We start from the raw sequence: 12,010 nt of genomic DNA on the forward strand, positions 1-12,010 counted from the left end.
TCTCTCCTAGGCTGTCTGAGCATCATCGCGGGCAAAGGAGCCCGGAGACCGTGGTGTGCGTGGTACCCAGCAGGTGCTCAGTACCCGAGAGCCAGAGAGGCAGTGGGAGGTGGCGTATCATCAGCTGTCCGATAACAGGCATTTATTGGACACCTACTGAATGCAGCCTGCTCTGGCCTCTGCGTTGAGGGGAGGCAGAGGTGGGACCCTCAGAAAGAAGCACGCAGACGTCCCAGAGACCCCAGGTCCTGCACCTTCCCTGGGATTTCTGGGCTCTGGCTTGGAGGGGTGTCATGCGTGCCCACGACCTCTTTTCCTTTGGAGGCAGCAGCTGGGGCGGCCAACCCGCTGCTCTGGGCCCCAGCCTGCCTGACAGAGCTCCTTTCGGCTAAATACTCAGTCACATCAGAGCTCAGACTCCCTGCCAGCCTGTCTGTATCTCCCCACCCCAGCGAGAGCTCCCCTCCTTGCCTCCTTCCCGATGGGACACTACGGTGCATGGGTCCTCGGGGGCCCCAGGGAGAGGCTCAAGTTCAAGGGCTAACTTCGGGGTCCCCGCTGGTCTCTGCTGGCATGAGTCCAGGAGTCCTGGTTCCCCGGGGAGCCAGGGCGTTGTCCCACTGCAGGTGAGGACTGTCAGGTCACCCCCGACTCCTTCTTGGGGATGTCACCCCCGGCTGCCGTGGCCAGGGCGTGGAGCCTCGGGAAAGGTGCAGTTCCTCTCCAGCCTCTGCTTCCTCGTGGGCTGCCCTGAACACCGCCCCCACAGCTGAGTTGGGGGCCTTGTGAAATACAGAGAAAGTGCTCTGTGAACCCGAACGTCGTGGCGGTGACTCATCTCTCTGTCCTGCCTTCCCAGCTGCGCAGGGCACCGACGAATATTTGAGGGGAAACTTTCCTCCCTTTTTCTTCTTTTCTTCCTTCTTTTTCCCCTGCCCGCTCCTTTTCTTTCTTTCCTTCATTTTCCCTCCCTCCCTCTTTCTGTCATTCATCCCTCTGCTTGCATGGAAAAGATCTGAGCTCAGAGGACATCCCCCACCCTGCTCTGGCCCGTGGCGGGCGGGGCCCGGGGACCCTGGAAGCCACCCACCCGCCTGCTCAGCCTCCAGGCGTGAGAAGGGCCATTATCCTCTGTAATGTCACGGTCATCCTCAGCACTTCTCATGTTCGCAGCGCTTCCTGCTTCCCCGGTGCTAAATAATTAATTCTCACCACGCTCTGGTGTGAGGGAAGAAATAAATGTCACTTGCACAGGGTGACTAAGCCCGCGGGGAATCAAGGCTGACAGCTTCAGACGCCAGCAGGGGGTCGGCCCAGCCAGTCACCTTCAGAGCCCAGGGGCGGCAGAGTGGCTGACCGGGGCTGGGGGCACCAGGGTGCCCAAGGAGAGAGTCCAGCCTGGGGCCGGGGGCGCTGCTTTGCTTTCTCTCAGATGGACCAGGGGCTCCCGAGAGATTCGGGGCCAGACTGCAGCTTCCCCATGTGTCTCCCCCTTCTGGTCTTTGAAACGGGACCCTCCTGGTGCCCCCCCCCCACTCCCCGGGGCAGATCCAGATCTAGCCCTTAGTGCAGGTTGGGCCCAGGAGCACCTCTGCGTAGGGGGTCCTGGGCTCCCGTGCCCACCCCCAAGCCTCTTGGGTCTTCTCCTAGGCCTCACTGTCCCCCAGACCCATCCCCGGGGCCCCACCCACTGCTTACCTCCCACCCACCCCTACCCTTCCTGGGCTCACCTGCTCCAGCCCAGGGGCTCCGAACCCCACAGCTGTTTCGGGCACACCAAGCCCAGTCCCACGGCTGGAATTTCCTCCAGCTGTTCCCTCTGCCCGGAACATTCTTCCCCAAGGAGCACGAGGGCTGGCTCCTTGCTCTGCCCAGGTTGGTGCTCCTGTCACCTTCTCTGAGAAGCCCTCCCTGACTGCCCCATCTATAATCTGATGGGTATGCCTGCCATTGTCCTTCACCTCACCTCTACGTTGCTTCTGCTGTTGCTCACCTGTCCCCTTGTCCCGGAGACCGTGAGCCCCATGAGGGAAGGGACCATGCCCGTCTCAGCCACCACTGTAGCCTGGTTTCCAGCACATAGTAGGTACTCAACCATGTTTAGTCAGTACGCTGATGTATTCCCAGGACCCAAGACAGCTCCTAGCACATAGTAGGCACATGGGAAACATTTGTTGGATCACTGCTGTATTGGCCTTGCGCTTGGCGTGTGGTGAGTGTCTGATGCATCTATTTTATTCAAGACCGTATTCCGGTTCCTAGAAAAGTGACCGGCACATAGTAGGTGTTCAACAAATGTTTGCTCTGTTCCCTATTGTATCTCTAGTGCCTAGCAATTGGTAGGCACTTGGTGTTTAGTGAAGGAATGAATGAATGTTGAGTGGGCGAAGGTGAACTCTTCCCCGGAGCCCCAGAGTCTTCCAGAACAGAGGCGCCCACATCAGGCAGGGCCGCAGAAGGGGCCGCTGCAGCCGGCCTGGCAGGCCCGCCCCTGCCTCTCTCTCAGGGACAGCCCCCAGCCTCCTGCCCACGTGGCCTGCCAGGCAGCACAAGGCCTCACCGCGCTCTGCCAGCTCCAGGGAGGCACCAGACCTGGCCGCGGTGGGAGGAGGAGGGGACTGCAGATGGCTGGCCATCTGGCCATGCAGGAGGCTGCCCGGGCCAGCACGCCCCACCCCCACCCCACGCTGGGCTTCCTCTCATCTCTGCTTGGTGGGCCAGCGGGGGCTCCCGGAGGGCGAAAGGGGTCCCTGTCCCCTCCCAGACTTCTGGGTCTCCTCTGGGCACCCCGGAGCATGTTGGCCCCAGGGTCCAGCAGGGACCGGGCTGGGCATCGAGGAGAACGCAGCCTCCGAGGCCGTGGGGCGTCCCCTGTGGGGCGTCCCCTGTGGGGCGTCCCCTGTGGGGTGTCCTCTGCGCCTGGCTGCCGCGGCTCCGCTGCCGTGGAGCAGGAGAATGTCGGGGTCTCGGGGCCGCAGGACAGAAAGCAGTTCCCGGCGACCCTCTTTGTTTCATGACTCTTGTCGCCGTCACCTCGTGTTTACGTGGCACCGGCTTTGCGGTTGTGGGCGATCTAAGCTCACTAAGTCCGTTTATTTGTCTAAAGAGACAGCTCCTGGTCAGGGTCGAAGGGTTGAGCGGGGGGCCGTTCTGGCCTGGAAGAGGCAGGAGCACTCCCAGGGGTGCTGGGGACGGGCCACGCTGAGGGGTGACACTCAGGGGCCCCGGGGAGGGTAGCCACCTGGCTGTTGAGGTCCCCGGACTCCCTCCCAACGCGTGTGCACGCCTCCCAGGCAGCGCGGGTTCAGCGCCGTGTCCCACGCCGTGTCCCTTCCACAGAAGGGGGCCTACTTGGGGTGGCTGGGCCAGGGGGTCCCCCAGGACCTCAGTGAGGGGCTGAGGCTGAGCTGAAGGGGCTGAGAGAGTGAGCTGGGCTCACCCCCCTCCTCTGGAGGTGACCAGTTCTATTCAGGCATCAGGGAGAGCGGGCTGGGCCGGGTTTCCAGACACCAGGCCGAGGAGTTTGTTTGTTTTCTGGAGAGTGGGGACTCCAGGGAGGTGTTGGGGGGCAGGGCCTCCATGAGAGCGGCCCTTGGGGGGTTCCTTTGTGCAGGGTGGGGGTGGATGGAGGAGGCCAGGGGCAGGGCGGGGGGGTGGGGGGAGAAACGCAGTCCTCTGAATCAGATGATGACTCGGGGAAGGAGTGATGCCGGACATTCCCAGTGACAACCAGACTACTGAGACCGGCAGGAGACGGGGGGGGGGGGGGGGGGGGACCCTTACAGGCAGCGTGTTGGTCCTGTGGCCTCCAGGGCCACGCTCTGCCGCTGCGTCCCTGCCACCTGGGGCGGATCTCCGCGGCCGTGTGGATCTGAGCGGGCTGTTCCTCACGGCGGCGTGGGTGGACGTGATCGCTTATGCATCCCGGTCGCGTCCAGTGAGCCCCTTTTCAAATGTCACTCGGTGTCACCCGGTGGTGAGCAGTAGGATCCCAGGCAGCTCTGGAGGGACCGGCCGGCTGCACTGCGTCTGGTGCACATCGGAGTGAACCAGTCAGCGTGGGGGATCCTAACCGTGTGCCCAGGGCCGCCCCTCCTTCCCCTACGTGGGGCTCATGCTGGCAAAGGCCACGGGTTTGGAAAGTGAGTGACGTAAGCCAAGCACCCCCCACCCACCCCTCCTCGGCGCCCCCAGGAGGCCGCCCTGCCCGGCCTGAGTCCTCAGCGCGCTGGAGACACTGAGCCCAATTCATCCGCTTTCAAAGGGCCCCTGTCTGGGCCGGGCACCCCCAGCCGGCTCTGGCTGAGGAAAACACGCTCGGGGCTCTTGTTCAGAGCCAGGCCCGCCCGCAGGAGGGCGGCCCAGCTGCCGGGCTGGTTCCCCAGGCCCGCGTGGCTCCCGGCCCACCAGCCCTGACGGGTGGGTGGGTGAGGGGGAACCACCGGGAGACTCAGGCTGCCCGGGAAGTAGGGAGCCCTCACACGGGAGGGGCTGGGGCGTGGCCCACACTCCCTTCAGCCTCTGCCAAACTGCACGCCATCCATTTCACTGTCTTCCTCCCGGGACTTGAGGGGTCCATGTGCAGGCAGATAGTTTCTGTCAGCCTCGAGAGGGCCCTCCAGAGCCGGGATCCTAAAGAGAATCATCTTCCTGGTGAGGAGGGGCCTGAGGACCTGCCCACTCTCCAGGGGGGAGCATTTCCCAGGGGCACGAAGGGCCACCTCTGGGGGCCCCCAAGGCTGCTGAGCCCCTCCCTGCCCCCCCACACCCACTGTGGCAACTACCCCTGCCACAAGGCAGTGACGTCTACAAGGATGTCACCAGTGCACCGCTCTCTGCTCAGTGGATGGTGCCACCTGGGTGTCTCAAAGGGACTTCAATACATCTAGAACCTTCTCTGCCCCCCTGAGCTTCAGAGCCAGGCTTCCGTGGGCTGGAGGGGAGCGATGTCCTCTAGCATCTTCCTGGGCGGTCTGGGGAGCAGCCCCTGGGGGGGATGTGATGGCTGGTCCATCCTTATCATCCTTACCCCCCTGCCACCAGATGTCCCTGCAGACATGGCTGTGTCCTCATGGCCCCCGCCCTTGCCCCCAGCTTTGCTTCTGTGGGGACAGGAAAGCCTCCCCGCTCAGCTCAGGCTCACTCGTTCCGCTTCTCTTCGCCAGGCCCAGCCCCCATGGGTGCAGCTCAGAGGCTGAGGGGACAGACAGGTCGCCAGGCCATTCAGAAACCAGGGGACAGGACTGTGGTGGGAACTGAGCATGGAGGGGACACCCGACTGAGACACGGGGGTCAGAGAAAGCTTCCTGGAGAGAGTGACACCCGAGAAGAGAACTGGGTTGACTGGTAGCAGCTGAGTCGGGAGGTGGGTGGAGAAAGTGGCAGCGGGTGCAAAGGCCCAGAGGTCGGAGGGAGCTGAACGGTTGGAGAACCATCACGGGGCCAGAGAGGCCGGACTTCGGAGAGTGAGAGGCACTCAGGCCGCCAAGGGCAGCAGGGCCTTTGTCACAGGGAGCTCTGGGATCAGATCGAGGCCTTGAGATTGTCAACGAACAGAGCATAACACGGTGTTTCTGCCCCGACTCAGCTACCAGCTCACACCAGGCTTGCCTGGAGCGCCTGGGGCTCCCTGCAGGAAAACGGCCCCTGACAGCTGCCTTCTCACACGCACTGGGGCTCTCTCTGCCCCCCACCGGGCTGGGAGGACCGGGGGCGGGGACCAGGCTCACCTGGTGCCCATACTGCTCCGTGAGGGCTGGCAGGTGGCCAGTGCTTGCAAAACGGTCCTTGGACCAACAGGGGAGTGACAAGGTGTGGCGCGGACGTCATTCCCACTTAGGACCAGCTCCACGCCCACCCGGCCACACACAGTCCACCCTTGGCCGGGGGCCAGTTTGCCAGCTGGACGGCATGGCGTGAGGAGCGCGGGGTCTGCAGACCAGGCCGCCTGCGTCCTGTCTCACTTCTACCTGCTCCGGGCTGTGTCTTCACTGTGCCTCCTGGTTTCCTCATCCGTAAAATGGGACCCGTGGCAGCCCTTCCTTCCGGGGGGGTGTGTGGAAGCTGATGCGCACCCAGCCCAGGACTCGGCAAGTGCCGATCGGGGCCTGGGACCCTGCTGATCCGTGTTTGGGGTGAGGGCCCTTCCATGGCCCCCCCTTTGGCGGGCGTTAGGTGCTGCATTTTCTAAGATTTTACAAACCAGAGACTCAAGCCTCAGGGCCCCCCAGGTTAAGACACCCCGTCCCAGGCTTGGCCCTCGACACACCCCCACAGCCCTCCAGCATAGCAACAGCCGAGGGGCCGGCGTTGCAATGGCTCAGTGGGGTGAGGGGCCAGCCCCTGGGGGTCCTGCCCTGCCCCCCTGGACAGTGAGATCTGCAGCCTCCCTCTCTGTCCCTGCCTGGGGCCTCTCCGGTGGCGGCACCTGGTCGGTGGGCGGAGGGGAGCCGGCGGCACGTGGGGGTGAGTGTGTGCACAGTGGGCAGATTGCATTTGCAGTAGGCCTCTCATCCGCCTCCGTTTATGTCAGACTTTCTGGGAAGAGTCGGGCGGGAGGAGGGCAGGGTGGGAGGACCGAGAAGGGTGGGTGGGAGCCCGGTCTCGTCCACCAGGGAACTCACAAAGGAGGCCTGGGAAATGGCCCGGTGGAGCGGGGAGGATGGGAGCCAGGTCCCTTCCCTGGTTTCTAACAGGAGGCAGGGACAACCCTTGTGCGAATTTCCGGTCCTCTCCGCACGGGCTTGTCTTTTTCTTCCTTCCCTGCGAGCACGGAGGGCGTCCCTGCCACAGCCCGGGGGCTCGTTAATTACACGGACAGCAGATGTCACTGTGTGTTAGGCCGTGTGCCCAGCGCCTGCCCCCCTCCTTGCAGACCCGCCGCCCTTGCTGCTTCTCAGTTAATTACCCCGCGGCTCAGCCCCCGAGAGAGCCCGGGGGCGGCCTCGCGGCCCCTTGGGCGGGGGCGCCACAGCCAGACAGGAGGTGATGGAGACTTTTAATTTCCATCACACCCGTCCATCAGAGCTCTGCTTTAAATCACTTTAACGGCAGATTAAAAATATATAAGCTGATATTAGAGGACATCCTTAGTGCCTTTATAAATGTCTTAAATCAAAAGTTTGGCTTCATTGCACTTGGTGGTTAAAGGAAGCTGGGCAGAGCGGAGGGTCAGGCAAGGCTGCTGTGGGTGGGTAGGGAGGGGAGGGTGGAGTTCAAAACATTCTCCCTGTCAAGGGGGGGGGGGCGATCTAGTCTTCCCCTCTGGGCCAGCTGCCTGCAACCCAGGTGAATGGCGCCCAAGGCAAGCCCGCCCCCCTCCCCTAGCTGCAGCCTGGCGGGGAAATGCCCAGTGAGCTTGTAATTCCGATCCGTGACAGCGCTTGCTGCTCGCTCACTGTGTATCAGGCACCTGACACATAGCATCTCATTTAATCCTCACTTGATTAACTTGGCCGAGAGCCAGATGCGGTTTGGTCAAGGGCACAGTGCCCTTCAGTGAGAGAGCCAGGATCTGCACTCAGGCAGCCCAGCCGCACCCTCCCCCCTCCCCCCCTGCTTTATTCTCCCTCGCAGGGTGTATGGCCATCTGGCATATTTTTGTGCACTTTGTTACTTTATCATCTTCCATGGAGAGCAGAAACGCCATGAAGGCAGGAGTTTTTCCAGTTTTAGTCACAGCTGTGTGTTCGGGGCTGAGCACCGTGCCTGGCACCGAGTGAGTGTGCAGCAGACGGCAGAGGGGAGCGGGGACCACCACCAGGTCAGAGGTCCAGGTCAGAGGTCAGCAGCGTCCGTGGGAGAAATGTCCGAGCCTGTGAGGAATTGTCTTCGTGAGTTTATTTGAGCCAAACTGACGGCCGCGGCTGGGAAGCCAGGTGTCAGCGGGTTGAGAAAACGCTCAGGAAGTAGCTGCGTGACAGTTTATTTCATACATCAGAATTGGAGGGAAGACGGGATGTGAGGGGGTTGACGTGGAACCCACGGTGGGGGGGTGGATTAGGGAGGCGGGAGGGAGCGAAGCAGGGAACCTCGGGACTGGGTGAGAGAAGACGAGGGAAGGGCACAGGGCGGTTAGCTGTTCGCAGGGACGGCCGGGGGCTCTGCGGTCTCGGCTCTGCCACCGCAGCCGCGCCCGAGAGGTCTTTAAGGAGGACACTGCGTTCCGGGGGCACCTTACGGCAGACGGGCTCAGTGAGGTCAAGACCGGCCTTTGTCAGGGAAGACCCTGGCCTGGACGTGGCCACCCGCCACACCTGGCTCTTAATCTGAAAGTGTTCATTTCGGACCGTCCTCCGTGGTGACTCTCAGCGTCTGAGTGTGTCAGGCTGCAACGCAGGCCTCCCCCGAGCTGGTCAGAGTTAGTCTGTGGCCCTTCTGTCCACAGCAATCAAAGGAGGCCACAGTTTGTGAATGGTCACCGTGGGACACTGCTGCAGTCCCTCCCTGGTGACCTGGCAGTAGGAGGATTTAGGGCAGCAACTGGCCGAGCACCGGCGCCCTCAGCTCCTTTGGGTCTTGCCCATGGAGGCCCTGGCATGGACAGGGCCACCCTCCGACCCTGCAGTGGGCCCACTGGCATTGGCCTCCCCAGCCCCTCTCCTTGTCCCCCCTTTTGCACCCCCATTTTTCCTTAAGGACCATCTCTCTCCCAACATCAGCCACGAGAAGAAGCAGTTCCATGCTGCAGGTGCCAGGGATGGCCAGGCAGCTGAGGTCGTTCCCCTGGCCACAGTGATTGGCTCAGGGATGGCCATGTGACCCGAAATGGACCAATGAATTGGCCCTGCAGCTTTTGCTCAAACTCCCTGGACTGAGAAGCTTTGTCTGTGTGGAGTTTGCCAGGCTGCAGGGGTGCCAGCGCGATGCCCCTGGGAGCTTCTGCCATCTTTTGGGGGCGGCTTGCGAAGGTGGACAGGACTGAGAGATGGAGGGAGAGGAACTCCTGGGACCTTTTTTTGAGTCCCTGGATCCAGCCATTCCTGAAGTCACTGTCCCCTGACACTGCTCAGCTATGGGTTCCAGTTCTCTTCTCTGTTTATACCAGGCAGGGCTGGGAGTTCTGTCCTTTGTCACCCAGAGTCCTGACGAGGCACAGGCTCGAGAGACTTCCACCCACCAGCCAGTGGCATGCTGCCACAGGACACAGGCACACATCAGAAGTCTCCCCAAACCCGCCCCGGGAGCCAGGCCGACTCTGCCCGGAGACTGGCTGAGCCACTCAAGGGACTCCTTCAGATCTTGACTCTTGCTGATTAACTGGTGAGCATGAAACAGTCACTCGGCCACGGGAGTCATGGCCGGCTCACTGGTTTCACCCCTCTGTGGCGTGTTTGGTCCACAGTGTTGGCAAATGGGCTTTATAGCCTCGGCTGTCATGGAAGGCCCCCCACGACCTCAGGCCCTGCCCTCCAGCCCCCATCACTCCCCCCCGCCCCTCACACTGGCTGCTCACCCCACCTCAGGGCCTTTGCACTCGCTGTTCCCCTTGCCAGGGAACACTCTTCCCTGAGGTTCAGCTGTGGCTGGTTCCTGCTCCACCTTTGAGGCTCTGCTCCAGTGTTGCCTCCTCCAAAAAACCCTCCCTGATGCCCCCTATGGTCCACGCCTACCCTGTCTCCCTCCCTTTCCAAGTCTTGTCATTTCTGAGTTACTCTGTTGTGAATTAATGCTCGTCCCCGCCGACAGACCAAGACACCACGTGCAGGGAGCTTGCTGGCCTGTCCTGGACCATGCTCAGTGAACCCTGTGACCTCGGGCTGGTCACCCACCCGCACAGAGGCCCCCTCTCCTTACCTGTCCGCCTGGCACCCTGGAATCCAGTGAACCCAAGATGGCTCTGGACACCTTGAAGCACACCGCTTTCACACAGAGAAGTGAGGGCTGCTCATTAGGTGGTGGGCAGGTCTCCCCCTCTCCCTGCAAACCCACTGCGTCCCCCATCCCTAAATCCAACCCTGAAGGACGAATTCTCCCTGCCAGACATGCTTTGATCTAAGTGGGCTTCCTGGAGAAGGAGGCATTCTCCACCCAGCTCTTGTTGGCCACCTCCCTTCAAAGTTTCCTCCTCCTCCCGGGCTCCCTTCTCAAGGCCTCTGAGCGTCCCCTCACTGCCCACTACCCTGACCCCCAACCCCCAGCCCTTTCTTCAAGAATGCAAGCAGGGTCAAGGGCAGCACGGCCTTCTCCGTGAGCCCCGCCCCCCCCACCCCCCAGCCTGGGGAGTTAGACCCTGGGCCACGCCATCTGCCTGAAAATAATCAGCAATAAACGCCAGCACACTCTGGCTCCGGGTCATGGAGGGGGGAGGGGGAGCCGTGGGGGTTATAAATCCAGAAAGTTCCCAGCTGAATCAGCCTTCCTGTCCTGAGGCCAAGAAAAATCCTCCAGGCTGTGCAGGAAAGAGGCTTCCCAGCCTCCACTGGTGGGATGGGATAGAGAGGCGCCTCCCGGGGCGGCTCGGCTGGGGGGCGGACGGGCCATCTGGTGGAGCGCGGGATGCGGCAGCCAGACGGTGGAGCAGCCTTATTTGCCGTGTTCCTTTCTCACAACACCCCGCCCCGCGCTCCAAGTGCCAGGCGCGCAGCCAGCTGGGACCAGGATGGGTGGGTGGGTCCTTCCCAGTGAGGGGCCGGGGGCTGGCTCGTCTGCAGGTCGGGGGCAGCTCGGCCCACCCCCACCCCTACACACACCTGGCCTGGGTCCTGTTTCCACTCCCCCCGCCCTGTGTGCCCCCTGCCACCCTGCTAAGGTCCCCAGCCTGCCCAAACGTCCCCTCCCCTTACCAGAGAAGGGGAGTCCACTCTGCCAAGCTCAGCTGAGTGTATCTACATATGGTTTGGCTCACGGGGCTGTTTTTTAATTTTGAAATTTGAATACATTGCAAGTGTATAAAAAAAAACAGGAGATTCTACATAAAAATCTGGATGTTCAGCTTCTTTTGAAAAATGAAAACATCTGCAGGCCTGTGCCGTGGGCCTGGCGCGCTGGCCTGGCGGGGGAGGGGCGGGCGGGACAGTCGCCCCCGCGGCCCCCCGCGGCTTCTCTGTGCCCACTGTTCTCTCATTCATTCGCCCCGCGGGCAGCGCTGCCCGGGGCCTGTTGCGGTGCCAGGGTCTTCACGGGGCTGAGCGGGGGAACAGAGAGAGGGGAGAGCCCGGGTGTGTGTAACAGAGCGTCACGAGGTGATGGGTGTTACTGAGGAAATCTGCAGCTGGGGAAGGAAAGGAGGGGGGCGTGGGAGGGGCTGCTGCTGTGTCACCGGGAGGCCACGGGAGGCCGACGACCTGGTCCTGAAGGAGATGAAGGGCCCCGAGGCGGGCGAGAGGGTCTGCTGCCGGGGAGCAGACGGGGCAAGGCCCGGAGGCTGGAGGCCCTTCCGAGTGCTCCAGGAGCAGCCGAGGGGCAGCCAGTGCAGCTACAGCACACGGACTGGGTGCTGGCCGGGCCTTCTTTGGAAGGGGGATCTGGACACACGGGGATTTGGGGTGCCCCACTGGAGCCTGGCCGCTGCTTGGTTTCTGGTTGATGCAGCCAGTGAACCCCGGGGTTTTCCCCGGGGCGGGTGGGTAGGTGTGGAGGACGCTGGGAGGTTCAGCCTCTCCAGGACCAGCTGGGTGGTCTTCCCCAGAGGCAGTGTCCCCTCATGAGTCAGGGCCCCTCCTCCCCGCCCAGCCCTGCAGTTCCCCGCTGGCTGGTGAGACAGAGCAGCCCGGGGCCTGGCTCTGGGGACTTGGCGCTGTGAGGTGAACACCTGTGGGCAGGTCTGCGTGAGAACACCCACGGGAAGTGTTCCGGCAGAGGGCGGGCTCCCGGGGAGTGCGGTGGAACCGGGAGCCATTCTGATTTAAGGAACCAAGTGTGGCTGTCGTTTAAGGGAGCAGTTTTCTGGGCGCCGTGACGCTTCGGATCCAGGACCCCACAGTACTCACGTCTCCGAGGGTCCCGTTACTTGGTGCTCACCTCGCTGGAGGTGGAAACTGGCGACTGGAAATAGACGTTTAGAATGTCA

The sequence above is a fragment of the Artibeus jamaicensis genome, unplaced genomic scaffold, assembly GCF_021234435.1.
Source record: "Artibeus jamaicensis isolate MK-2021 breed Jamaican fruit bat unplaced genomic scaffold, CSHL_Jam_final contig_525, whole genome shotgun sequence".
Classification (NCBI taxonomy): domain Eukaryota; kingdom Metazoa; phylum Chordata; class Mammalia; order Chiroptera; family Phyllostomidae; genus Artibeus; species Artibeus jamaicensis.